The sequence below is a fragment of the Natator depressus genome, chromosome 1, assembly GCF_965152275.1.
Source record: "Natator depressus isolate rNatDep1 chromosome 1, rNatDep2.hap1, whole genome shotgun sequence".
NCBI lineage: Eukaryota > Metazoa > Chordata > Testudines > Cheloniidae > Natator > Natator depressus.
The window spans coordinates 279,311,685-279,336,500 of record NC_134234.1 but is presented as its reverse complement, the minus strand read 5'-3'; the positions used below and the strand labels follow the sequence as shown (position 1 = coordinate 279,336,500).

Genomic DNA, 24,816 nt, shown 5'->3' with positions numbered 1-24,816 from the left:
CAAAACAGAAGGCACATGCACATACAATGCTCACCAGTCAGGATCAGGTCATCTGGGGGACTTCAGCTTCTGCACGATGTGATTGGCAGAGTGTTGAGGTCTGGCAGCTCTGATCTTGGGGCTGTGTCCTGGAGTTGGTTCCAAAGAACTTCCTTTTGGACCCCAATTTATATAGTGAAACTGGAGTCTTGCTTAGCTGTACCTTACCCAATCATTTCACTAAAATATTACTAAACAATTTTCTAACCAATCCTAACATATTGTAAAACAATCCTTTAACCAACTATACCCCACCACCTTAATTGATTTACACCTCGCAAAATTAGTTATGCAACAGACAGAAACAATCAAAGAACCAGACAGAGACCATACAGATAAACAATAGGGAAGTGGGGACCATAAAGAAATGAGGATTTCACAACCGCAACTATTGATAAGTGATTCCTTGCCAGATAAAGAAAACTTCGTTTGATAGCATTCTAACAATCTTAAGGTCTGTTTCTTTATCTGGTGATGGTAGGTACTCTTAGGACAGGATCGCCTTTTTAACAGCCAAATATTACATTGTTTTAATGTAATTTAGATGGAATGTGAGGATATGACTTTCTGCTTCTTAGCTCATGGCTGCTGCTCTCCTAATATGGGACACAGACAAAGGCCTCAGACCTTACAATATGGCTACAGGAAAAGGCCTTATCCTTACACCCCACTGTAGAAAAATCATCAGGAATCAAAAAGGGGTCAGGACATGGAGGTTGAGTCTTTCAGAACTACTGATTCATACTCCCCTCTGCGGGGAGAAGTTTGCAGCCGCTCCTCACACAGGCAGCAATTAAGGGCACATAGCTCCCAACCTCCACAGAGCCCATGAATCTACATATAAGTCTAATTCCAGCCCTGTAGACATCCATAAGGAGGGACGCTCTTTAAGATTCCTCTCCCCTTTGTCAGGGCAGTTCCTAAGGGATCAGCTCCTTCACCACAGCTGCACATTCCAACTCCCTTTGTGGGGAGTCAGTACTGGTCAGATTAGGAAATACCCAATATATTTTTGGCTGCTATATAAATAAAGCAACCATCTCCTCTGTGTCAGCTAGCCATAGATTTTAAGCCTCTCTGTCAGGAAAGCATGCTGGGTGAAGGGGCTGCTTCCCATTTGAGCTTACTCTCTGGGATACCCTCTCTGCATTGAATACTCATGAAACGCCAACCATAGGGTACTAGTTTGTGATTCTGTGTGTTCAGGGCAAGATGGGGAACCTGGGAACTTAGGCTTCATTCCCTTTCCTCCTCTTACATATGGGCATTTTCTGCTCCTTTGGTTGCCTCCATGCTGTAGAAGCGGATGAGCATTTCTGATCCTTGTCAATAGCACTCTTACGGATTATTGTCTGTATAGAGGCTAATGTTTTCAAAAATAGAGGCATTAAGAGTCCGAGGTTAGGTCTGCACTACCAACGTATGTCGTTATAACTATGTCTGTCAGGAGTGTGGAAAATCCACACCTCTGAGCTATGTAGTTATAGTAACCGAACTCCTGGTGTAGACAGCACTGTGTTGATGTGGGGACTTATCCTATCAACATAGCTACCGCCTATCAGAGAGGTGGAGTATCTACACCAACAAGAGAAGCTCTCCTGTCGGCACAGGTAACGTCTTTACTGAGCACCACAGCAGTGCAGCTCCGCCAGTTCAGCTGTGCCGCTGCATCTCTGTAAGTCTTTATTGCTGGGGGTAATTCTGCATCACTCTGCAATGCAGAATTTGAGCAGAATTAATGTTCTGCACAGAATTTCATGTTTTCCTCACAGAACTGGGGCTGCAGAGCTGCTGGCTGCCAACTGGGGCTGCTGGACTCTGCAGAGCCCGGTTCTCCAGCGTGCAGTGAGCTGAGTGCCTGGCCCAGTGGCGATGGAGGCTCTGTATGCTCTGGCTGCAGGGCTCGATCCTTATCTGCCCAGGGATGGGAATGGGCCCAGGAGACCCAGCTCTGGCAAAGGGTGAGGAAGGGCAGGGCTTCACCACGTCCATCAGTGGGACAAAGCTGAGCAGAGCGGACTATATGGTCGGGCTCTTGGGAGAAGTGAGGGGGACACATGTGTGGGCAGGGGGGGCACAGCTGGGCTTTGTGGAGCCAGGGGATCCTGTTTCTGGGCTCTGGGGGAGGGGGGTCCCCACACAGCCCTCTCTAGCACACCCCTCCCCCCAATTGGAACTGGGTTGTAGTAGGAGTTTCTTTAACTCTCTACTCCTGGGGGAATCTTTTTCATTGTCTCTGTTGACACATTTGCTGACAAGTATCTTGAAATAAATTACTGAAATAATTGAAACTGGTGTGATTATTTTGTGTCATTTTGACAAATAAAATATGCAGAATTTTAAAATATGGTGTACAGAATTTTTAATAATGTTGGCGCAGTATTCCCCCAGGAGCAGTAACTGTAGGCAAACCCTTAAGCTATTTTTAGGGGTATGTCTCCACTGCAGCTTGCAGGGTGCTTCCCAGCATAGGTACAGAGCTATGCACTACTCTAATGCTCTAAGAACAGCAGTGTAGTCATGGCAGGATGGGCAGCGGCTTGGGCTAGCTGCCCCAGTACATTCATGCCTGATCCCCTGGGTATGTAATTGGGTGGCTAGCCTGACCTGCATCCCGTACTGCCGCTACTATACTTCTATTTTTAGTGTGCTAGCTAGAGCAGAACTAGTGCTGGTTTGTCCACCTGCGTTGAGAAGCACACTCCCAGCTGCAGTGTAGACATAACCTAACTGTCCAACTTGAGACAGTTTTAGTCTGATTAGAAGAGGTTCTGCGAGCTCATAATTCTCATTGACTACAGCTGGCATGAGTACTGAACAGGTCTAAAAAAAGCAAACCCAAGATATCACTTGTTGATTACCCAAAAACTGAGGCACTTAAAAAAAAAATCAGAACTATGGCCAATTTTTCAGAAATAAAATTAACAAGAAGCAACAGCAGAAGCCTATACATGAACACCGTCTAATCAAAACTGACTTCGCTTTCTTTCTGTCATTTTGGTATATACTACCTATGCTTGTGCTATATCTTCTTTTTAGTTAAAGCTGAAGAGAGTGTAACCATGGAAACTCAGCATTTTCATTTTCTTTATGTTTGCTGTGTGTATTTTCAGATTGTAAGGTAAGAGGGACAACATTACATGTGCAACTCCATTTGAAATCAGTGGGAATTGCCTACATATCTGTGAGGAGATTTGGTCCTCCAGAGTGTGATAATTTCTTTCATTATTCAAAGCAGTTCCTGTTTCTCTCAAGTGACTTCTGCCTTCAAGAACACAACTTTTAAAAATTGTAATTAGGGCTGTTGATTAATTGCAGTTAACTTGCGATTTACTAAAAAAACAACCTCTACTCATGATTTTAAAAAATTGCGATTAATAGCAGTTTTAATCGCACTGTTAAACAATTGAATACCAATTGAAATTTATTAAATATTTTTGGATTTTCTGCATTTTCAAAAATATTGATTTCAATTACAACATTGTATACAAAGGTGACAGGGCTCACTTTATATTATTTTTATTACAAATATTTGCACTGTAAAAATGGCAAAAAAAAATTTTCAATTCACCTCATACAAGTACTGTAGTGAAATCTCTTTGTCATGTAAGTGCAGCTTACAAATGTAGATTTTTTTTGTCACATAACTGCATTTGAAAATAAAATAATGTAAAACTTTAGAGCACACAAGTCCACTCAGTCCTACCTATTGTTTAGCCAATCGCTAAGACAAACAAGCTGGTTTACATTTACGGAGCTGCCTGCTTCTTATTTACAATATCACCTGAAAGTGAGAACAGGCATTCACATGGCACTTTTGTAGCTGGCATTGCAAGGTATTTACATGCCAGTTATGCTAAACATTCATATATCCTTTCATGAGTCGGCCACCATTCCAGAGGACATGCTTCCATGCTGATGGTGCTCATAAAAAAGTGTTAATTAAATTTGGGACTGAACTCCTTGGGGGAGAATTGTAGGTCTCCTACTCTGTTTTACCTGCATTCTGCCATATATTTTGTGTTATAGCAGTCTCAAATGATGACCCACAAAGAAGATACCAATGTGAGATTTCTAAAGATAGCTACATCACTTGACCCAAGGTTTAAGAATCTGAAGTGCCTTCCAAAATCTGAGTGGGACGAGGTGTGGAGCATGCTTTCAGAAGTCTTAAAAGAGCAACACTCCAATGTGGAAATTACAGAACCTGACCCACCAAAAAAGAAAATCAACCTTCTGCTAGTGGCATCTGACTCAGATGACGAAAATTAACATGTGGCGGTCTGCACTGGTTTGGATGGTTATCGAGCAGAACCCATTATCAGCATCGACTCATGTCCTCTGGAATGGTAGTTGAAGCAGGAAGGGACATATGAATCTTTAGGGCATCTCACACATAAATATCTTCTGACGCCGGCTACAACAGTACCATGCGAACGCCTGTTCTCACTTTCAGGTGATACTGTAAACAAGAAGCAGGCAGCATTATCTCCTGAAAATGTAAACAAACTTGTTTGTCTTATCAATTGGCTGAACAAGAAGTAGGACTGAGTGGACTTGTAGGCTCTAAAGTTTTACATTGTTTTATTTTTGAATGCAGTTATTTTTTGTGCATTATTTTAGATTTGTGAGTTTAAATTTCATGATAAAGAGATTGCACTACAGTACTTGTATCAGGTGAATTGAAAAATACTATTTCTTTTGTTTTTACAGTGCAAATATTTGTAATAAAAATGAATATAAAGTGAGCACTGTATGCTTTGTATTCTGTGTGGTAACTGAAATCAATATATTTGAAAATGTAGATAATATACAAAAATATTTAAATAAATGGTGTTCTATTAACAGTTCAATTAATCATGATTAATTTTTTTAATCGCTTGACAGCCCTAATTGTAATTAACTCCCCCATGAACGCAGAGTGAATTTTTCCTACTGTAAAACCAATTTAGTACTGAGTTTCCAGAGTGACCAACTATGCATAATTATGGACAGTAAAGCACAAGTCTGGAAGCAGAGACAAGCATACAGATGAATCCTTCTGAAGATTTAAGCATTTTAAAGAAGTCCATCTGGAGCTGGATTTCTAGTCTGAACCATGAGTAACAGGTAAATGTTTTGATGCTGAGAAATTTAAGAAAAAGAAAGAAATCCCCATATGTTGTTAATTTTGAACTTTTTTTTTAAGTTCTGGTGGTACTTGAATTCATTTCTATATTTATAGAAAAACAGCACGTATAAAATGACATTACAAGGAGAATTATGAGTAACCCTTTTTCTAGGAATGAATTCAGTGATCATGATTAAAATAAATTAAATTTGGGGAAGTAGTTAAATAGGAATAGGCCTGAGTTTGCCTGTGAACATTTAAGAAAACAAAAATATTATACCCTTGAACTTTTCATACATGATGACTGACAATACATAGAGACCCAGACATCTGTAAAAAGAGAATGGAAAGTTGCCAGATGTAAATGGAGCAGCCCCATAAGTATATTTTAGCTTATTGGATTTTCATGTAGTAAAAATTCCACTGGGGAGAAAAGAACACTAATCAGACAGCAAAAAATGGTGCATTAGAAGACAACTCATTAGCCAGTTGGGACTCAAACACTATTAGAAATGACTGGGAAGTGCCAAGGATGTGCCTACACTATTTGACATGTGATTAGCTACACAATTTAAATACTATGGTCAAGTATTTATTTTTGTATGATTTAATACTTTAGCAAATAAACATGTTTGATCAGAGCTATTTACTAAGTCAGATAATACACAATCAATCATTACACTATAATTAGCACACAGATTTGCACTGCAACAGTTTGATTCATAAAAATGCAGCTTGAAATCCCAGGATTAGCACAGATAAAATTTTGTAAGTTACAGACCAAATCTTGCAGTTTTAACCTGCGAACATTTTGAATTCCAATTTTTTAAATCCCTCCTGCTATTAAGATGACCACACGGTAGGATTTTTTGAAAAATGAACTTTTTAAAAAAGTCATAAGAAAATATCCTATTTTGAAGACATGTATAAATGAAAAATTTCAAAATAAAAATCGATAATTTTCTCAATAAAAACATTGCCCAGAAATAAATTTTTGGCCAAAAATATAAAAAGGACCAGATCTACCATTAACAAAAGTATAGCACCAACAAACTGAGTGGAAATTAATTTTTCCTTTTTTCTTCAGGTATGCACCAAAATAATTCTAGCACTTTGTAGACCATTGTTTGTTCTGGGCTGTTCATTAGGAAATGTAATGTAACTGCATATATATTCCCTGAAAAACAACATTTTATGAGGAAAGGTATAGAAACAACCTTGCTAGTGATCTCATTTCTATATTTCACAGAAAAATAGCACATACGTAGTGACATTACAAGGAGAGTTATGAGTAATCCTCCAGCCAAGAACACAACCTCCACAGACACAGGAGTGCAGACATTCCTGGCTGGGATTCATGTCTTTTAACAGCCACACTTGATACTCCTAGATGGTCTGTTGACTGACTCTTTGGATGGCATCATGCCAGATCACAGGCTTTTGCCCTGTTTGAATAACCAGGCCATGATAAATTTAGATGTGTAGCCTGCAAGCCAACACTGCTAGGGGCATATCTTCTTCCGGAAGTAAGTCTGTGCCAGCATTAAAGCATTAACACCACACGCCATTTTACACTTGACATCTGTGGACACAGAGTATGTGACAAAACGAACAGCACAACGAAAGAGGAAAGGAAGACATGCAGTTTATAGGCTTGGCTGGAGGCCAGTAGGGGGGATGAATTGCAGCTGGGGCCCAGGAAACCCATTAAGAATCCTTGAGGTATCTCTGTATTTAATATGAGAGCACTCTGACTTCAGGCATTCTGTTTCAAGGCCAACACACAACAGGACATCACTATAACAAACAAGTCAAGCCGGCAGAGCACGACACAGACAAGTTGTTCACATATACTCCTCCTTGCCCACCAAAAGGTGTCAGCCTGCAGAATATGACAACCCATTTTGTGAGGAGCAATGTCAAAAGAGTACATACAGTAATGCTCTATGGGAAGTGCCCATAATTGTGTGGTGCACAGAAGGGAACAGCTCAGATGGCTCTTAGCCAATCTGTCATCTGACAAGCTTGAAACATCCAGCAGAAAAATGAGATATCCACTGCCCTTAAATGCCCACTAGCAAAGCACAACCAGCCTTTTAAGAACCGTTTGCCTCTTCAAAGGGGTCATTCCACCAGAATATACTCACCCATTTACTGACATTACTACTTTTTCTTGCCATGAATCTCTCAGTTAATAAGACATAAATTATACATTGTATGTATCACTGTGTGATAATTCCATATTAGGTACTAATTTAAAGGCATTGTATAAATCAACAGCCAGAATCACAAGCAATCAAGAGATACTCATCTTCTAATTACAGCTTAACCCAGGCCAGCCTTAAGCACAAGCAAGTAGCCACTTAGTGACCCATCGGGTATGTCTGCACTGCAATTAAAAACCCACAGCTGGCCCGTGCCAACTGACTTGGGCTCTGGCTCAGGAGCTGTTTAACTGCAGTGTAAATGTTCAAGTCCAGGCGGCAGCCTGAGCTCTGGAACCCTCCCACCTCACAGATTCCTAGAGCCTGGGCTCCAGCCCACTCCTCAATGTTTGCATTGCAATTAAACAGCCCCTTAGGCCAAGCCCAAGTCAGCTGGCACGGGCCAGCCACGGGTGTTTAATTGTAGTGTAGACATACCCACAGTTTAAAACTTCTGAATTCACGGGATGGCTCTACTTTTCCCTCCAGCAATGGAACAAAATAAGGACAACCATCAGATCGCCACTTCTAGTAACCGGGCCAGAAGGATAGGCTGCTCTTGGCCTGAATTCCCCTCTTTGGAAGCTAAAGGTCCCACAAATTGTAAGGCAGAGAGAGTTATCGGACGATGGATTCCACAGGTAAGAGTTATAATTCAAGTTACAGAACAATACATTTCTGGACTAACGAATGTCTAATCAGAGCAGGCCTTTCAACTCAGCTCTATAAAAATAAATGAGAGAAATCATCAGGTGGCATGCTTATGGGAACTATCCTGCTACTTCCAACACACTAAGGGCTTGTTTACACTACAGCCACGCCAGGAAACCTGGGCCTACAATATGGTTCCACTTTGTAGTGTAAATGGGACCTTATTTCTCCAACTATGTTAAAGCCTTGGCTATCCAAGATAAATAAGGCCTTAGCTCGGTTTGGGGGAATAGTAATGGCCCATTCTACACTGCTAAATGAAGGCACATAGTAACCAGGACCATCACCAGAGTTGCTGTGTCAAGCGTTCTAAAAGGCAGCCACAGAATCCAAGAATGGTGTAGAGGTCGATTGCTGCATACTTTCTGGGCACTTTGGGGGAAATTAGGAAATAAAGCTAAGAATGACTTTTCAATCTTCTTCCAGAAGTGATCTCCAAATTTGCTTCACTTTACAGACTTCTCCTGAAAGAGACCGTAAGACTAAAGCAGCATTGCTCTGTATTATGTCCCATCAAGAACCTAATGATCAATTGGAAAGGAATTTTTATTTCCCCCTGTGTGGCATAAAATCTCTACTACTATCACCTAACATTTAACTTCTCTCCCATCTGCAAACAATTAACATTTAATTTCTAGGCCACATCTCCACTTGCAAATTTAGGTCTACTATTGCAGCTGCAGACATGGTAATCCTCCTCAGAGTGAGGAAACATGATACTAAAACATCCAGATGCTGTCTACACAGCAATCTCCATGTTACTACCACCAGCAGAGGTGCAAACCAAGTGAAGTTGCAATTGTGGCAAAATCCTAAATTTCTCATTGTAAACACAGCCCTAGGGAACAGAAAAAATAGTTCACTCCCTATCCCTGTTCCTTCTTTTGACTGTCTGCTCAGACTGCCAACACTGGCACTGTTTTCTGATGTGTGAATGCTAGGAATCAGACGGTAACTGAGGCCACCAGTCTATTTTACATAGGACACATTTAGAAAAGAAAAAGGAAATGGATTTCTGGGGCTGACTGATGAACTGGTTCACGTGGAAGCAGCCTTGACTCCCTTCACACTCCTGAATGCTGAACAGATAATGCAAACTCACAGACATCCCAGAGGAAACAGTGCAATACTGAGTTATATAACAGGCTTGGTTAAAGAGATGGATCCATCAGCTATCATTACTGTCCTGAAGACATAAGTAGCATAAGGGCCCTACCATCAATCAAACCCTGACCCCGCCCCTTGACCCCTTAGCCCCGCCCCCTTGGCCCCTCAGCCCCGCCCCTTGACATCTTAGCCCCACCCACCGGAAGTCCCGCCCCGTGGGTTATTACTTCCGGGGTCAAGGCTGCCACATGACCGGAAGCAAGGTGTGTCATGTGACACCCACCCCACCCCTTGACCCCTTTAACCCCACCCCTTGACCTCTGCCCCCCCCACCCCACCGGAAGTCCTGCCCCATGGGGTATTACTTCCAGGGTCAAGGCTGCCACGTGACCGGAAGCAAGGTATGTCATGTGAACCCTCTAACAACTCCTCCCACTGCCCTCTACCAATCAGGATGGGTTTCGCCCCGTAGGACTTCCCCCCCAAGAGGAGCTTTGACCAATCAGGGCGAGTTCCGGAGCGGGGTGTCCTCTCCGGAAGTGGGTCTTGTGACCCCTCTAACAACTCCTTCCCCCCCCCACCCTCTACCAATCAGGATGGGTTTTGCCCCGTAGGACCTCCCAGAGAGGAGCTTTGACCAATCAGGGCGAGTTCCGGGGTGGGGGTGTCCTCTCTGGAAGTGGGTCTTGTGACCCCTCTAACAACTCCTCCTCCCACCCCGCTACCAATCAGGAGGGGTTTTGTTCCGATAGGACCAAGAGGAGATTTGACCAATTAGGATTAGTTCCGGGGGCGGGGTGACCCGTCCGGAAATGATTCGTGTGACCCCTCTAACAACTCCTCCCACCAACCTCTACCAATCAGGCCGGCCCGAGAGCAGATTTGACCAAAATAGGGCAGGTTCTGGGTAGGGGTGAACCACCCAGAAGAGGGGCGTATGACCCCTCTGCCAATCAGAGCGCAGCACCATCACCCCATAAGGCCCAGCGTCGGGCAGAAGAGGCTGTCTTTTACCAAGAGCGCGTGTTTTAGAAATCGTGGAAACATGGACTCCTTCACCACCCCCATGAGAACTTCGGACTTTGTTTTAGCCCCGAAGGCCTTTGGACTTGTATGGAGAAAGTGCTACATCAGCGAGAGTTCTGAGGAGGACCCTTTGGCCCAGCCGTTGATGGACACACGGGAAACCGACCCCGAAACCCGGCTGCTTGTGAGGCCCCACGATGAGCGTGATGGCCTCTTGTTGTCCACCCCCCGAGAGGTGGAAGGTGATCGCGGCTTGGGGGAGTTACGGGCGGACAAGGTGAATGAAAAAGATGTGGCTCAGGTAAATGAATGTTTAAGAAGTGACGGTCGGGGGTGGGGGTGTGTAATGGGGGTGGGGGTGGGGCGGGGGGGAGGGCTAGGAACCAGGGATTGTGTAAATCAAAAACCAAGCAGTAGTGTGCTTACGCTGTTTCTTTTTTTGAAAAAAAAAAATCTCTCAACAGCTCGATGATGCCTTTCTGGAGGCCTTTGAGAACTTACACATCGGTAGCCCTGTGGGAGTAAATGTATCATGCGTCAGCTGTTTTTGCTCATGTCTGAGACACAGATCTCAAGAGGAAAAGGACAAAATGGAAGAATGAACCAGCACAGATACCCTCATGTTAGGAGTCATGGCGTCCATTTTTACAGGCGGTTGTAAAAGGTTGTGTTAAACCAGGCGATTAATAAAACTTATTTAAACGTGTTAATATGAATGTTGTCCCCCACCCACACTTGTGTTAGTAAAAGATGGTACCAGTAACAGTCATGTCTCCACAGGCGGCTCTGTTAAAGAAAATATATTACAGCCCCGGGGAAGTTGGGAGCTTTGGCGGGGTGAACCCTCTTTTTCAAGTGGCCAGAAAGCATAGTAAAACTTTAAATAGAAGACAAGTAACAGCTTGGCTTTCAGACCAGGATGCTTATACTTTACACAAACCGGCTCGAATACGTTTTAAAAGAAACAAGACCATTATTTCAGATGTGGATGCGCAATGGCAGGCAGATTTGGTGGATATGCACCAGTTCTCCAAACAGAACAGCAATTTTAAGTACATCTTAACAGTGGTAGACATTCTATCCAAATATGCCTGGGCCTTAGGGACAAGACGAGTGGTGAGGTATGCAAGGCCTTTAAAGCTATTTTTAGCGAAGGGCCTCAAAAATTACAAACCGATCGGGGGAAAGAATTTTTAAACAAACCCTTAAGCAGATTGTTAAAACGGCATGGCATTCACCATTTTGTTACTAATAATGAAGTCAAAGCAGGGGTTGTGGAGCGGTTTAACAGAACTTTAAAAACTAGGATGTGGAGATATTTTACAGCCCATAACACCTTTCGCTACATCGATGTGTTACCTGACTTTATAAAGAGTTACAACCAGAGCTTTCACAGAACTATACATACCAGACCCGCTGATGTTAACCCTTCAAATTCTCTGAAGGTATGGAAAATGGTTTATGGAGATGATTTTAAAATAAAACCGGTTGTTGCCCCTTTTCGAAAAGGCGACCACGTGAGACTATCTAAAACCAAAGGAGCTTTCGAAAAAGGTTATGAACAGACATTTACCGATGAGATATTCATAGTGGATGAAGGCTTAACCAGGGGTCACAGACCTGTATACCGATTAAAAGACTACGAGGGTGAGACAGTTACTGGATCTTTTTACCCTGAAGAATTACAAAAAGTAAACCCCAAACGAGACAGGATTTTCAGGGTTGAAAAAAAGTTCTAGCGGAGAAAGGAAAAGGGAGAAAAAAGCAACTGCTGGTAAAATGGTTGGGGTGGCCTGATAAGTTTAACAGCTGGGTGAAAGCTTCTCAACTCTGTGACATTTAGACGCAAACAACAAACAAACAAACGTTATTCTTCCCCGCAAAGTCAGAGAAGATGAGCGACAGCGGGTTTTACATTACTTTGCCCAGCAACGCCAGCGCTGCAGTTTTTCCCCAAAACACCAGCTCGAACTTTACAATACGGCTAATTAAGCCCTTGGATCTCCGGGGTGCCTTGGAGGTGGGGTTAGTGGAAATACAATACCCGCACAGCTGGAACACTATCAACGAAGACACCCCTTTTGAAGTCACCTTTGGAGATATGGCATGGAGTTTCATCCTACGACGAGGTTATTACGCGTCCATACCCGAATTACTGGATCATATGAACAGTATCATAGCTCGTCACCCCGGACCGCCTGAGATGGTCATGAACTATGACCCTGTGGGTAGAAAAATTAGACTTAAATCCGCCGCTTTTACTTATGTTTTCTACCAGCGGGGAGCTAGCTAACATTCTGGGCTTGGGCCCCAAACACAGCGTCCAAAAATTCCCTTTCTCGGCAGACATTACAGGGGGTTTTAATTCCTTGTATCTGTACACGGATATCGTAGAACATCAGTTTGTGGGGGATTTTTCTGTTCCCCTGTTACGTTGTGTCCCCGTCCAAGGAAGGAACAACGAGTTTGTCACCATCACCTACGATAAACCTCATTACGTCCCTATCAGTAAACACCACATCGACACAATTACCATTGAAATAAAGACAGATCAGAACAAAAGCGTCTCATTTCGCTTTGGCAAGGTGATCATCAAGCTACACCTGCGCCCCCGGAGAGAGCGAGTTTTCTAAAAAAGCAAAACAGTATTATGGCGATCCTAAAAAATTACGGCGACCCCAACGTCTACAGAAACTATTACAAAGCCCAGGCGGGATACGCCCTTCCTGGATATCATGGGGCCCCCGTGATGTATGGGGCAGGCGTGGGTGGAATATTCCGTAGCCTCTTTCGAAAAGCCGTACCGCTTTTGAGGAGGGGGCTAGAGATTATTAAACCCCACGTAAAATCCGCCGCTCAAAACATAGCTAAAGACGTGGTAGGTCACGTCTCCCGCGCTGTTCTGGAGAAGGTGGGGAACACAGCTTCACAGGAAGGATCGGGGCTGATGTACATTAAAAGGAGGAAGAAGAGAAAGAGAAATGCGTCATACCCGCGACGCGCAGGTCCCCCGAAACCCTTTAAAAGAAGGGCTTTGACCCGCAGGGTCGGCCATAAGCGAAAGTCCAAGAGGAAGCCTGGGCGAAAGAGGAAACACTCGCCGGCTGATACGAGAGATATATTTTAATCAACATGGCTTTCGTTCACTGCGGGTCTGAAGAATGCACCAAATCCGAACTAGACTTGTTCCAAATAGCCCCTACGCAGACCAGCATTGAGAAAAGCATCTACATCGAGGTGCCACCTCTGTCGGCCGTTACGGAGTCTGCCCCCATTGACTTCTTTATAGCAGGGAATGGCGTAGATTATATGGATTTAAACAACACACTGCTGTACCTGTGTTGCAAGATTGTAAAAGGAGACGGAACTGAACTCAACACGGGTGCCGAGGTGGGCCTGGTGAATTACCCAGTGGCCTCTATTTTTAGTCAGCTGGATGTCACGCTCGGAGACCGTCTTGTAAGCCAAAGCAACAACTGTTACCCTTACAGGGCCTTTATAGAATCGGTGCTCAATTACAGCAACGACACCCTCGCCACGCAATTTTCCGCTGGCCTCTTTTACAAAGACACTGCCGGACAACAGGAAGACACAGACTTGGATGGCGAGAATCTAGGGTTTGTGAGGCGTGCAAAGCTGACCGCTCAAAGCAGAACAGTAGAGCTTCTGGGTCATCTACACAGCGACCTGTTTTTTCAAGAAAAACTATTGTTGAACGGAGTGGATGTGAAAATTAAACTGACGCGCAGTAAAGATCCTTTCTGTTTAATGGGCAGCGGAACCGAAGGCTTTAAACTGCGCATTCTATCAGCATCCCTTTTTGTGAAGAAAGTACGTGTGGCCCCGAGCGTTCGTCTGGGGCACGCCGAGGCCCTGCTTACCGCTAATGCCAAATACCCCGTGGACCGTGTGGGAATGAAAGTGTTTAGCATCCCTGCGGGCAGCAGGGTCAGTAACCAGGAGAACCTGTTCTTGGGACAGTTGCCCAAAATGCTTGTCCTGTGGTTCGTGGATAACGATGCCTTTAGCGGAAGTTACGCTAAAAATCCCTTTCATTTTAAGCATTACGATATTAATTTTGTGGCCTTGTATGTGGATGGTGAGCAGATACCGACCAAGCCTCTGCAACCAGACTTCGAGGCAGGACGCTGCGTGAGAGAATACATGAATCTGGTACAGACGGCCGGTAAACACATGAAAGATCGTTCTCTGTTAATCGACCGTGAGGAGTTTGCACAGGGTTACACCATGTTTGCCTTTGACCTGTCCCCCGACCAGGAATGCGCCGATCACTATTCCCTGATTAAAACCGGGAACCTGAGAGCAGAAATTCGTTTTGGGAAGGCTTTAACCATTACCGTCAATATGATCGTGTATGGGGTTTTTGACAACGTAATAGAGATAAATCAGAGGAGAAATGTTCTGTTTGACTACATGTGAACATGGACACCGTGCAGCTCTCACGTGTCTTATCAACAGACCCTTACACGAAAAAGAATTTCTTAGACGTGTTTCCCTGCAATTGGCTCCCTGGCGGCAAGCTGTCTCAGAGACCCCTAGGTTTGGTGGTCAACACACATCCACACAGCCGACCGGGTGAACACTGGCTTGCCGTGTATCTGGTGGAGCGTAACCTTGGAGAGTTTTTTGACTCATACAGGCATCCCCCGAACAGTGTGTTCTTTCCTAAAAGCATTATGAAATTTTTAAACAAAAATGCCACAGACATTGTGTTTCACAACAGACAATTACAAGACCCCAGCTCCGTTGCCTGCGGCTATCACTGCGTGTTTTTCTTACACCATCGTAGCAAGGGTTTATCTTTTGACCGGATTTTAAAATTGTATTCTAATGACTTAGTGCAAAACGACCGGATGGTGATGAATTTTGTAAAAAATAAATTTAAATACTTGGCCATGCCTAGCCTTGCTCAAAGCATGTTTCAACAAGCCCAGACATGCGTATCTTGCAACGATGTTCATAGTCATGTTACCCAATAAAGCACCCCAGGTGGGGAGTTTAAAGACAATCGATGTTTGGCGTGGTTTTTTAAAAAAAAAAACAAAAAAAAAAAAACACAATGACCCAATTCAGAAATGTTTTATTTAAAGCAAAACATTACCAGTTTTAAAAAAAAAAATAGAACGTGAAAAAGATCACAAACTGAGCCATTCGGCTCTTTTAGCCAATTTTCGTTTTTTAGATGGCAAAAAAGGGGTCACTGTTTCTTGGTCCACACAGGTGTCGGCGATTGAGGCCTTGAGGCGTTCCAAAAGATCTCTGTTGGTCGCGTTGCCCATGATGGAAGATGGCATGTTCAGTTCCGCCATGGCATTCATAAACACATCCCATCCTTTAGTTACATGTCTGCTAGGAACAGAGCGCGTCTGGGTGACGGCCCTGACTAAGTCGAGCATGTTAGAACCATTAACCACAGAGCCTTTGTACACAAAAGACCCTTTATCGGTCCATGAAGAAATGTTTTTATCTTGGCCCAGCTTATTTAGCAATACTGATGCATTTTTCTTATAACGCTTATTCACGTTATCCAACACCTCCTGAGCAACAGTGTCTGAGGTCTTTGGTGTTTCGGAGGGTTTGGCAGTCACACTCTGTTCCTGTTCTGGTAGAAACAGACTTAGTTTTCCTTTGTCCACATCGCTCTGCTTCACGTACGTTAGGTACCTTTGAAGCACGGTGCTGTAAAGTTTAGCCTTTTCATATTCACCTAAGTCAGTTCTTTGAAGAACAGATTTCATTTCAGCATCCAGTAAGCGAGTTGCAGTCGTTCTGATATTTTCCTCTGCCGGAGGGGGAGCACTTAATTGCTCCAACTGCCGGCTGGGCACCAGGTACATTTTTTCTGCATACTCCATTATCGATTAGTTAAAAGCCCCGTTATCAGAGGGATAGCAAAACTTAACAGGGGTCCTATAAACCCCCCAGACTGCTTCACCAGACGCTTCTTTCTTTTAAGTGAAACCCTTTTATTACACAAAGTTTTTATAAGCGTGTGTTTCTTTTTCAGCACACGCACTTGCTTCGGTGTTAAAGGTACGTTTCCTTTTAAGGTGTTGAGCGCTATTTCTGAGATGGCTGCTACTAGATCGTCAGAGGCCGAGCACAGTATAGCCCTCCTTTGCTGTGGGGACGATTTGCTAAGTAATTTTAAAAGGCCCAGGTTTCTTTTCACGCAGCTAGACATGTTTTCAGTCAGCAACCCCGGCTGCTAAAAAGGGACCTGCCAATAATTCATCTCTTTTTATACAGGGCTGTTGTTCTTTTTAAAGTATAAACTGCCGGCCAGTCTGGAGGGAAAAGACCAGTTCTTAGCCTATAAGCTTCTGGTGTGGAAGCATTTAAATCCACCACCAGGTAGCCATAAGGCCTTTTGGTAGCATCCTCAAAAGCTTCTAGAAAGAACTGAGCTTTGCCGGGGTACATTTGCTGAGCGAGTGTAGCAATTTGTAATCTGTCCCTGGGGTTTTTGAACAGAACCATGTATTTTGTGTTTAGGTTAATAGTGCGACTCTTTTTTCCCTGGCAAAATACGTTCTGAACTATATACATAATGCTCAGGTTCCTGTGATGCACGTACTTGGTAAAGGCTTTCTCGATTTCATCGCTTTCACAAGCGGAGTTCATCAGATCGTCTATGATAATCATGTTCACTTTATTGGTAGGAAACAAATGGTCATCGTCAAAAGCATCAGGCAGACCCTCCACAAAATTGATAAAGGGGTATTTACAGAGCAGTTCTTTATACAAGGGTTGCCAACAACTGTAACACCACACAATATTCTCAGGCGTAACAGACAATGTTTGTTTGGCATTATCCAATACATTTTTTATAAAGTAACTTTTCCCGCAGTTGCTAGGCCCCGCGAGAATTGCAGAAAAGGGGTGTCTCCACCTCGTATCCATTTTTCAAAAACCGTAGGGCAGGGTTTTAAACCCTTCTCCTAGGACCCTCTTGTTGTAAACGACTTTCTGTGTTTTTTTAAGGGTTTTTGTCTCTATTTGCCACTGATTTTTGTTTCTTACAATAGAGGGTTGCTGCACCTCTATCTTTTTTGAGGGGTTCTCTTGCAGACCCGTGCAATAGTCCAGGACTAGATCTTTCAAACTGTCAAAGTTGATCTTTTCACAGTTTGCTACGTTCAGGGTAATACCTTTGACCTTCATACAAGCCTTTCCTCCCGACAGTTTGTACCCGTATGTTTTTGGGCCTGCCGACACAAACTCGGTGATGTGTTGATCTGGTGGGATCTCGCTCGTGAGGTCCCCTAAATAATCCCCCAGAGGGGGATTCCAGGCCCCCTCCCTTTTCACAAATATCACAGAGTCAGTGTCGTGGTACAGGCACCGCTCTTGCAATCCGTCTAGGAGGTTGTATAGTTCTAAGCGGGCATAAGCGGTGGTGAAACAGGCTATGAAAACATTGGTATTGCCAGAGACAGAATAACGGTCTTTTGCGTGCTTCCAAGATACGCACGCTGTTTCATCGTCGATAAACTCACAGGATGAAACCTCGTAGTTGGGGGAAAATAGGTACTGAAAGAGTTCGTCAGGGTCTCTCACGATGCTGGTATTGGGTAGGTTGGTTCTTTGGCCGAATTTACCCCACAGAGAATTTAAAAACAGTTTAGCAATTTGGCGTTTAGCGGGGTTTAGCCTGATCTCGTGTCGGCGTAAAAGCACGCCTTCTTTCTGGTAGAAATCGTTAACATACTTATTTTGTTTGTCTTCGTCTGTGCACCAGCTGGGATACCCTGAAGCCTCTTGTTTCTGGCGGAGGTGTAATTTTATGTACTCCGAAAAGAGTTTATCAGATTTTTCATTAAAATGCCAGATTTCATAGATTTTAGCCACCACGTACCCCTTCGCTATGGCTGCGTTCAATTCCACAGTGCACCAAGTCCCCAGGATGGCCCTCTCCTCGTCAGTGTGGGTGCACGTCTCCCGCTGCACGGTTTCCGCGCAGGTTCGGCATAGCGGGAACATAAGCTTGCCGCCCACTCTGACAGGTAACAATGGGAAAAAGAGGCCTCGTGGGGGGTACACTTTAACTTTTGCAATTCCAAAATAATTTGCAAGGGGTCCAAATTTGTCAAACTATATCGGGGTGCCCGATAGGGTAGTCTTTTGTTTTGTTTACAAAAGGGTACAAGCTGGTAAAATCATAATAGTGGATTTCTTCCCCGGGCTTAGGTTTATAATATAGACGGATGGCGTTCGTCCTCCCCCCAAAAAGAGCATCCCTAGGCATGAGAGGCTGGGGTAACTGGGCTCGGTTTAAAAAGCTCGCAAGCTCCCTGTCTGTTTCTTTCATCACCACCCACTCGTGCTCCCAAAGAGTCCTCACTACAAAACCAAGCCGTTTTAGATAGTCGGTCTTGAGCTGCGTCTTGTAATAAAGAAACCCAAAAGTTGTCCCCGTCATAGGATTTTGTGCTTTTTCACAATGACAGGCGACACAGCCGTGAAAAAAACACCCATTAAACTCAAAGGCTGTGTGTACCCCGTCAATATTGGCATAACCGTCTAAAAAGTAGGGGCCTACCTGTAGTTCCCCACCCTGTAAAGCGTGCCGTATTTGTATATGTTCTTTTTGAGAGATATACAACAGCCACTGGATAGATGGGGTCGAATATCTCTTTTTCTGTCTGTGATAGTTGTCTGGAGGGAGAAGAGCTACCGTGTTAGGCTCCAAAAACATAAACCTGTACATAGCCATGCAGACGGATGCCAGCGTTATGTACCGGAACGGATCTATACACAGTTTTATCTCAGTGAATTTACCGGGTTCTCTCTCTACTAGATCGACCTTCTCCGTCATATTCATAATTTCTTTTCTGTATAGGATACAAGCCTGTCTCAAAATTTTTACATCCTGCTGGCAGTAATACGCAAGCTCTTTCTGCAGGTCAAAAGTCTCAGAGCTGTGGTCTTGATACCAGTCGAGAAACTCTGGACTTTTTCCCTGGGCATCATGCTTTCTACACCGTAGTGCTCCACACCGGGCATAGGCCCCACATAATTTTGATTTTCTAAAGTGTTAAAAAAATGTGGAAAATACCCTTTGCAACCTTCAAACCCCATCGCCTGTGGGAGCTTGCTAAGCTTCATGGGCAAGAAGTTTAAAGAGTCTATAAAACGAATGCCAAGGGCCTTAACTTCCACACACATTAGTTTACTGCCCTGAGTGATCAGTTCTATGCACATCTTTTCCTTCAGTAACTGTCTAACGCAGAAATACGCATCATAACCTTTGGAATTGTGTGCTAGGAACGTGTAGTCCCGGAACTCTTTGCCAATAAAGGTCTTAACAAACATAGAAAGACATTCGTCACCCTTAAATTCCCAGGATTTTTCCGGCTTTAGGGACATTGCAAAAATATAATTGGGAGTGTGCAACCCAGTCTCCTGCATGCATTCAAAATCATAAAAAATATACTTTTCTGATGATTCGGGCTTTCTAAGGCTGTCCATAAAACAGAGGTGAATGTCTACATCTCCAACGATCAAACCCTGACACTGCTTACAGCGCCTCCCTTTACACCTGTGCTGCTTGTCCACGTACGCCTGACACTTACCGCACAAAGTTTTAGACAGGCATTCAACTTGGTTTTTTGACGCACAGTTGACATGTCTGTCTAAACACTCTTTGGACCGACAATACAGTTTACAGCTAGGACACCTCAGCTGCACACCCATGTTGTCAGAGCATGTTGCGCTCAAGCAGAGACGGCAACGATACCTGCAAGAATGGTCGTGACTGTACACCGTGTGGCAAAACTCACAGTAATTTTTTGCTCCGAACAACTTTTTCACATCCAGAACCCCATAGTAATGTTCATTGTGCAACAGGATGAAATAAGTCTTAGGGTACACGGGGCCCCCCCGTTTTAAAAAAACCCCAGCCACCTTTCACTGCATACAGCACCACCTGTATGTTAACTCCTAAATGCTGTTCAAACTTTGCTACATCAGTGAGCATAACCTTTTTTTGATCTGACCACCCCAGTTTCTCGTGCAACTTTCTCGCCTCTGCTAACAATTCTGCATCTGTAGGTTTATGAACGGCCATGACAGCCAAGAGCCCTCCCGCAAAACATAGATTGGTACCGCTGTAAGTCAGGTCTACTAAACATTGTCTCTTTTTATGAATAATCTGACTACTAAGGATAGAATTTAAAACTCTTCGAGCGCCCCCACCCCTATTTTTTACAACTGTCACAACAAGGCGCAACGTCCCATCGAAATGCAATTCTCTATTGCTCTGAAGCAGCTTTGAGGTCTGGTTCAAGAAATCCTCAGCGGACAGCTCATCCCTAGTTCTTCTGACTGAAAACAAAGGGTTAGTTAAACGACGGCTCTCTAAACGTAACTGTACGTAATCATCAGGGCCTACCCTACCATTAACATCATCAAGAACTAGCTGTATCCCTCTGTGTATGGCTTCAACAGCCTGTTGAGCTGAATTTATTTGCTCAAGATGGACAAAACGAAACTCCTCACAATACACCGACCCCCCAAATCTAGGTAATTCACGTTGCCAACTTCTCACTCTCTCCATATACACCTCTGCATTTTCAGGGTTACTTGGGGGTTCCTCTACGGAACCATCAGTGGCATCTTCTACATCTGATACTAATTGAGAGTCAGACTCTGAGACGCCTCCGTGAGGGGCATTGGAGTCGATGGGCCTCCGTCTAGAGAGCACTCTGGGGAATTTTCTAAACCAGAGTCTGATTTCGCCTCCCCATTTTCAGACATGCCAGTTTGAGAGCCTCTGGTAGGGGGCATCTCTTTTTGTTTTTTTTCCCCTCATTACCTCTTTAGCCCTTTTTAAAATTTTTACAGCGACCCTGGCCTGGAATTTTTTGGCAGCCATCTGTTTATCCCCCAAGCGCCGTCCGCCCTTTTGTTTACACACGAGCTGATGTGCACCCTTGAGGGTACCCCTTTCCACACCTAGTCATGCCTGATCAGAGCCACCCTTTCCAGCCCCCCTTTCTTTTAGGCCCCCTGAGGATTCAGCGTCCATCAGTTTTCTGAACAAAGCGTCGTATTTTTTCCAAATCTTTTTAGAATGCCGTAGTTTTAGACTCCCCGAAGATACAGCGTCCATCAGTTTTCTGAATGAAGCATCAAACTCTTCCCAAATACTAGAATATGGGGGATCTTTGTCAGTCCTTAGTTTTTTATTCACAACCCCTAGAGTGCCTGCTCTGGGTTTGTGAATGTGTGTGTTTCTGCACACATTCAGAGCCCCTAGAGTGCCTACTCCGGGTTTGTGAATGTGGACGTTTTCGCTCACAGTTTTCTCAGGGCTTGGTGCGGCGGTGGCCACTGAGGAACTGGAGTTGTGTTTGCATGGTTGCAATACCTTGGCATCGCAGGTGTTTTCAATCCTTGGTTTTTTATTCACAATCCCTAGAGCGCCTGTTCCGGGTTTGTGAATGTGGGCGTTTTCGCTCACAGTTTTCTCAGGGCTTGGCGTGGCGGTGGCCGCTGAGGAACTGGAGTTGTCTTTGCATGGATGTTTTTTTACCAGAGTGTTTTGTTTTGTCCTTGGGTTTGACGTAAATGAGGTTTGGACTGGGCTGATGCTTCATCTGCACTCTTGTGCTGTTTTGCGTTGATAAAGGTCTCAAAGCAGATTCCTGGTTCTTTGGTGGTTCTCGGGGAGGGGTCCTTGTAGCTCCCACTACAGCCTTGTCAGAAGGGCTGCATATGCCTGCTTGGGGCAGGAGGGGGGAAAAAAAAGCATTTTACAAAAATGTAACTTTGCCAGCTTTCTCACCCACACCTATGTATGTACTTAAAATACAAAACCTCATAAATTAACCAGACTAATAAGCAAAATATATTTACCCGGCTTCATCCATCCGTCACTGATACTTGTGAATTTTTCTTTTCAATTGTCTCTTTCCTTTTTCTTTTGAGCATTTTTACCCGCTCAAGTTTTGACCGTGCTGTAAAGCAAACAACATTCTAATAAAACACATGAAACTGTCTAGTAAACTTTAAAATAAAATAATATCCATTAGAGTGTTTTTTCTATTTAAAAAAGTCATAGCTTTAAAACAAAATAATCCATTTCAGGCTGTACAACAATCACAGGTTTTGAGTTTATTTCTACCACTTTGAAAACAACCCCCACAAATATTTTTTTTTTTTAAATACATCTCATTTTGCAAAGTAAAAACCCTGTTAATTGGAAACACACCATCACCATCAGTTTGTAGACATATACTTTTTAAAAACCGCCTATGTTTTACACACACACACAGAGTTTAAAACACTGTTTGCAACAAAATACTTTTCAATAAACCCACATGCTTTTAAAAAGATCCCTGGTTGTTCTGGCCCCCGCCCTGCCCCAGCCATGTGTGCTTGGGGTCTTTGGGGTAAGAAAAACAAGCCAAAATGTTAGTTAGTATTAGCTCCCAAATCCCTATTCAACCTATGTAATACCTGAAGTTATTAAGCACAACTACAGTTAAAAATGGTTTTTACCTTGGCCTGGTGATGAACTGCAACTTAAAGTTACTGGCTCCATGCTAAACAGATCACACTGCAATACAGATATGCACCATTATTTACTAAGATAGCATGGCCAAAAAATGGCATTATATAATATATATATATATTTTCAGAGTTAAAAAAAAAAACCAGGGAACATACCTCCACTTGCAGCCCAGCAGCAATTCAAGAGAGTTTCTGTTGAAAGAGACAGTCTCCAAGCTACCTGAGGTTTTGTTTGTTTTTTTTACACCATCCTAACTCTTTTGTTTCAAAATAGTTAGCAGGTTGATTGGATCACCCCTCCCTAGCATTCCCTTTTGTGATCGGGGGTGGGGAATAAGTTTTTCTGCACAATTGGGCTGCTTTTCTTTTTTAAGTTCAAATACTTTTTGTTCCCCCCACCCTGTAGGGCCTTCTTACAGTAACCATTTCAAGTGAGGGGCCCTTTGCAGATATCAATGAATGTCTTGGGGCTTGTTTTTGTTTTTAAAAACATGTTCTTTCATGCTTAAAGTTTGGTGGGACGGGGGGTGATTTCTAGAAAAAGTGCCCCGTGGCCTTCAACCAACTCCTGGGCCATATTTAGACTGGCCTATAGCGTTCCACCAACTCCAGGGGTTATATTTAAACTGCCCAATAGCATCTGCAAACTCCTGAGGTTTTATTTCATTTCATATTAATCAGAACTCACCATCCTCACCCACCCACCTCCCTTACTATGGGTGCACCCCCATCAAAATTAACCCTATGGCAACAAGGGTGAGTAATCACAGTCACCCTGGCTATTCAGTGGGGGGGGGGGGGGGTGGTTAAACCCGTTCAGTTCAACAGAATAAGTCAACTCTATTGTACTCAACCACATGTCTGAACCATCCCCGTTTGTTTTATTGTAAACACATTTTTAGGGTATTTTTCCCCCTCCCACAACATACATTTCAGCTTTTTTTTTTTTTTGCTGTAAATGGGTCTCTCTTACACAAAAGACACAAGAGCTAGGTTCTCACAAACAATTTTTTTTATTTAAAAGACATACAGCTCCTTCAAAACAAACCAAGATGCTCCATTAAAAAAGAAAGAAAGAAAAAAAGACTTTAAGCTCCCTTAAGGGCCAGAGACCTTTTAACAGAAATACAAATAGTCACAAAGCCCAAATAGATTACTTTTTTTTTTAAATTTACAGCTACCAAGTTTTATATCGCATGTTTGGCACCTCACCATTTTCTAACTTAATCCTTTTAGATTTCTTACAAATAGCCTTTTTCTTAAGCAGGGTTCTGTAACTTTTTGTGCGGACCAGACGGTCAATATAACACTCTAAGCAGGCATCTTCCGGTTTGGTCATTTTCTTTAAAACATGGTCAGGGTCTCCACTGAATTGCACAGCATTTATCAAGGTCACCCCTTGTGCTAAATGTTCTTGGGTTAGGCATAGACATTGCATAGCATAACCTATGGCAATCACAGTGTTTAATAAGCTTTCCAAACACAGCTCAGCACACAGGCCCCGGAGCTTGCAGTTTATATCCACTGAAGTCCAAGTCACACAGTCATGGTGCCGCTGGCCTGGTGCATCTATGACACAGCCCTCACAATCTTCAAAAAGCTTTTCCCAAGACAGTGATTAAGAACAGAATAAACAGCAACGCGTACAATAGTCCGCATGACTTTGTTACGCTCACGACGTGGCACTGGCTCAGTCAGTTCCATGCCAAGCCTCCTCCTAAACTCCTCATAGCCGTCATCCTCGGAGTCCTCTTCAACATTTTGTATTGGCGTTGAGCAAAAACAAGGTGGGCCCGGTTCATCTTCGCTGCTTGGTGCAACGCTGTCCAGAGTCTCCGGGTCCTCTAGAAAGGCATCATTGAGCTGTTGAGAGATTTTTTTCAAAAAAGAAACAGCGTAAGCACCCCACTGCTCGGTTTTTGATTTACACAATCCCTGGTTCCTAGCCCCGTTACAACCCCATCCCGACCGTCACTTCTTAAGCATTCATTTACCTGAGCGTTCATCTTGTCCACTAGTGACTTCCCCGAGCTGCGATCACCTTCCTCCTCCCGGGGGGTGGCCAACAAGAGGCCATCACGC

General features: G+C 43.7%; 1 long non-coding RNA gene across 1 annotated transcript in view; it reads right to left on the bottom strand.

Annotated features, from left to right (window-relative positions):
• Window positions 1–22,940, bottom strand: part of LOC141986669 (uncharacterized) — a 41,695-nt gene extending 18,755 nt beyond the window's left edge. Inside the window, exons 1-3 of the long non-coding RNA XR_012639344.1 lie at window positions 22,891–22,940; window positions 22,723–22,780; window positions 22,078–22,178 (exon numbers count right to left, since the gene is read on the bottom strand). This is a non-coding gene — a long non-coding RNA (uncharacterized LOC141986669). The remainder of the gene's footprint in view (window positions 1–22,077; window positions 22,179–22,722; window positions 22,781–22,890) is intronic.
• Between the last annotated feature and the right edge of the window lie 1,876 nt (window positions 22,941–24,816).